This window comes from Ursus maritimus, unplaced genomic scaffold (genome assembly GCF_017311325.1).
Source record: "Ursus maritimus isolate PB19 unplaced genomic scaffold, ASM1731132v1 scaffold_8, whole genome shotgun sequence".
In the NCBI taxonomy this organism is placed as follows: domain Eukaryota; kingdom Metazoa; phylum Chordata; class Mammalia; order Carnivora; family Ursidae; genus Ursus; species Ursus maritimus.
This window is the reverse complement of record NW_024426996.1, coordinates 79560949-79565294: the sequence shown is the minus strand read 5'-3', so window position 1 is coordinate 79565294 and position 4346 is coordinate 79560949. Positions and strand designations below refer to the sequence as shown.

The 4346-nt window shown below is 60.7% G+C and overlaps 1 long non-coding RNA gene across 1 annotated transcript; it reads left to right on the top strand.

Annotated features, from left to right (window-relative positions):
• The first annotated feature begins 489 nt into the window (after positions 1-489).
• Positions 490-3704, top strand: LOC121101545. The gene is made up of 2 exons (XR_005833538.1): positions 490-1996; positions 3125-3704. It is a non-coding gene; the product is annotated as an uncharacterized LOC121101545 (long non-coding RNA).
• The last annotated feature ends 642 nt before the right edge of the window (positions 3705-4346 follow it).

The following is a 4346-nucleotide window of genomic DNA, read 5'->3' as shown; positions in this document are numbered from 1 at the left end:
TGGGTACTGACCTTCCCAGAGGAGTCGGGCAGGATTCCAAAACAACCCCAAACTGTCCTTAAGGAAAGGGGTCAAATTTTTCAGATACGGAATTTTTAGGGGACTGAAATGAACCTTTCCGGCGTGCTGGGCTGGGCAGGAGAGTGTGTTGGATTTTGGGGGATGCACGGTGTCCTCACCGGGTACTCAAGCTAGAGGCAGCAGGCGTGGCGCGGTTCACCGCCGGTCCGTTAACCGTGAGCGAATCGGGGTGAGACGTACAGGGTGGGCGCTGCTTCTCCTCCCTCCGTTGTTCGGGAGGCTCGAAAGTTTTCAAAATAGAAGTTTGGATCAAAAGAAGCCAGGCTTCCCGTTTGCTCTGTGGTTTGTGGTTCCTTCTTTCTTTTCTTTTTTTTTTTTTAAGACTTTTTTATTTATTTATTCGACACAGATAGAGACAGCCATCGAGAGAGGGAACACAAGCAGGGGGAGTGGGAGAGGAAGAAGCAGGCTCACAGCAGAAGAGCCTGATGTGGGGCTCGATCCCATAACGCCGGGATCATGCCCTGAGCCGAAGGCAGATGCTTGACCGCTGTGCCACCCAGGCGCCCCATGTGGATCCTTCTTTCGCCTGCCCCTGGGCCTTGTGGGACGGCCCGCCGTGACCTTTCTCCCTTGTCAGGCACGTGGGGCAGCCCAGGGGTGCGGGAGGCGGGCTCCAGCCGGTGGGGCTGGCAGGAGGGGGCTGCAGGGACGCGGACGGGAGTCGGCCTGGCTCAGGGACACAGGGCTAGAAAGGACCCCCGGGGAAACTCACGTGGGCCCTTCAGGCCGACCTACGACTGACCCGGCCCAGGTCAGCACAATAAAGCTGCATTTGTGCCCCTGAGGTTTGCGGCTTGCTGGTTATGCTGCATGGGGATGCCCACGGCTAACTGAGGCGGGGGTCCCTCTGCTCCCCCAGGACGCGGACCCTGCCCCTGCCGCAGCCCCGCAGCTCCCGAGCACCTTCTCTGGGCCCCGCAGGTGCCCAAGCTTCCCTCCACACCGCCTCACTTGCCACCTGGCTGGCCTTGGAGGGAGCTCATCACCTCCGTGGTGAGCTGTGAGCGCTGGAGGTGGGGGCGTGTCTCTCTCCGGGGGATGGCCGCAGCGTGATGACCACCATCGTGGGGGCCCCGCTGGAGAGAGCCCTACGTGCTCCCTCCTCTGAACCTGGAGGGTCTCGGGCACCACAGCCGGCTCGGGTCCCCACGCGGCATCGTGCTCAGGCCGAGCGTGGGCCGCGGAGCCACAGGATCCCCCGTCTGCTGGTTCCCGTGCAGACACGTGCGTGGGCGTTTGTCTCATCCACGCGCGCCTCTGACGAGGTTGGGCTGGGCGTTACAGGCTCAAACGAGAACAGAAGGCTTCTCCAGAGGTGGACCTACTGAAGATTTTTACTCTGTTCCTCATATTCTTATGTGTAACCAGTGGCCTCTACAGTAAGCACGCTACTTCCTAATCAGAAGAGAGAAAACGGTTCTGGAGACGGAGGGGCGGGGTTGCACAGAAGCGCCCTTGCCGCAGGCCCCTGGGGACACTCCAGCGGGGGCAGCGCCCAAGGCCAGTGTGTCTGTGTGTCAGCGTCTGGTCACAGCACCCCTAGCTTGGGGGAGGAGAAGCTTTGGAAAAGACCCAGCAAGTTGGGGCTTCAGTTCTGGCTCCGTCCCGGCCGAGGGGTGACCCCGGGCAGGTCCCCGCACATCCTCAGCCTCGGATGCCCTGAACGCCCCCACCGGGGTCGTGAGGACCCCCGGAGGTGCCAAACGGGGGCAGCACCGTCCAGCCCCCTGCCTCTGCTATCTGTGTCCAACCTCATCGGGCAGGGGTGTGGCCATCCCTCACCGCACAGCTGCCCGGTGACGGCGAAGCCGGTCTGCAGTCTGTCCATCAACCTCGCTCTGGTGGAGCAGAGAGACCTGGCCCTCACTGCTGAGACACCACAGTGCAGCGCGTCCCGGACTCATGAGACCAGGTCAGGCTTGAGTTAATGAACAAATAAAATAAAAACCGAAATAGAAACATGTGCACAGTCGGGAATCAGGGACAGCCCCTTACCCGGGTGCCACGTGCACAGCTGGGAATCAGGGACAGCCCCTTACCTGGGTGCCGCGTGCACAGTCGGGAATCAGGGACAGCCCCTTACCCGGGTGCCACGTGCACAGTTGGGAATCAGGGACAACCCCCTCACCTGGGTGCCGCGTGCACAGTTGGGAATCAGAGACAGCGCCATTACCTCGGTGCTATGAAGCTACCTTGAAATCTTCCAGGCTTGCAAGGCCTCAGATCTGTAGCCACAGGTTTGCATTTTAATCGTGTATAATTACAGGTGGGATGGCTGCTCCCCCAGCACAGGGTAGGAAGAGAAACTGATTACCCGGCTTTTATTCCTTCTTCCTATGAACTAGTTACGTTCTTTTGCTGCCAGAGGCTAGGGGACCCCAGGGAGTATCTGGCCCAACCTCCTATTATAGACGGGAAACTGAGGCCTCTCCCTGCACGGTGGGTGAGGGCAGGAGAGGGGCAGGTGCAGGAGTCAGCCTGAGCTGGTTTGAATTAGACCCCGCGTGACCCTGACCTAGCCACTCAACCTCCGGGAGCCCAGATGGTGAGTCATCAGGATGACCACCCCCCCGGCCCCGGGGAGGGGGGTTGAGATTAGGATCAGCAGACCTCTCCAGTGCCCCGCGCTCTGCCCTATGGGTGCTCATGACCTCCCCTGGCCCTCTTCCCAGGTCAAGGAGCCTCAGGTCCTGACCCTCCCAGCAAGGCAGGCCCTCCCTGTCTCGCCCTGAGTCCTGAGTCCCGAGTCCCTCTGGAAGGGGCGTTTTCCAAGCAGGCACCAGCCGCTGTCAAGGAAGGGAGCTGGAAAACCCGATCGGAGGCCCAGCTAAACCTGCCCAGCAGGGAACATGCCGCCAAACCCCGCCGACCACGGGGACCAGGACAGGGAGGCAGCAAACCTTCCCCGGGCACAGCGGGTGGGTGGGTGGGGGAAGGTGCTCAATTGGGGTCCCTCGAGAGTTTGCAGTCGGATGTCCAACGGGGCTGCGGTCAGCTGCAGGCTTGCCACGGCCCAATGCACGTGATGGCTCTGTCACAGGCTGGCGGCGGCTGCGAGGTCGGCAGGACCGTCTGTTGGAGCGTCTGCAGCTGGCTGGACGGAACGTCCCGGAAAGGACCATTCTGAGTGTGTTCCCAAAGACTAAGACAGGAGCTTTCTAGGCTTCATCGGACCCAGGCTGGGAGCCAACTGGCATCCCCCTGCTGTGTTCCACTGCATCAGGGAGAGCTGGGAGCCAGCTTGGGTTCGGGGGGGACGGGAATCAGACCCCACCTGTCAATGGGAGGAGAACCTGGACATTCACAGCTGCTCTCGGAGGCTGTGGCCATATTCCAGGACAGGGGGTGCCGACGGGAGCCGGGGAAGTGGCCGTGCAGGTCGCAAGACGGGGCTTGGGGTCCAGATTCACAGTGTTCCCCCTTCACCCGTGGGGGAGACGTCTGAGACCCCCAGTGAATGTCTGAAACCACAGACAGTACCGGATCCCATACTCTGTGTGGTTTCCTCTGTGGGTATCCCTAATGTATAAACTGGATGCAGGAAGGGATAAACCCACGATAACTACTAATAAACTAGAATGAGCGTAACAACACAGGGTAATAAAGGTCGCATGAATGTGGTCTCTCTCTCAGAACGTCCTACTGTCCCGCACTCTCCCTTCTTCTTGCGATGACGTGAGGTGATAAAGCCCCAGGCGAGATGGAGGTCAGCGACATGGCGTGGCCGAGCGTCAGGCTGACTTCGGACCACCGGCTTCCGGACGACATTGACCGTGGGAAACTGAGACCACAGAAAACAGGACCACAGGTCGGGGGGCCCCTGTATTTTGAAGACAAAGCCGATGGGCTCTGCTGATGACCAGCAGTTTATGTGTGACCCGTGAGGTCCTGCGGCCCAACTCCCACCACGACCGCGTTGCCAGTCCCCGGCACCCAGCCAGGCCACCACGGAGCAAAAGACAGAGAGGGTCTGGCCTGTCTCCACACAGAGACGGTCCTCGGTAAGGTTGTCCACTTGTGGGACAGGCAGGCCCGCCTGGGGTTGGTGCTTAGGGGAGCCCTGGGGGCCGTGTGCATGTCCGGGTGCCCCTCCTGCAAGCCTGGGCAGCCACGCACTGGGTTCACGGCTCCACGTTCACATGTGAGAATGGGAAGACAGGAAATCACAGTCAAGGAAAGGGCTTTGTGCCCCGGCTGTCAGTCTGTGCGTGGGGACTGGTCACCGCTCGGGGACCTCTGCTACCTGTCCATCTGCGGCAGGC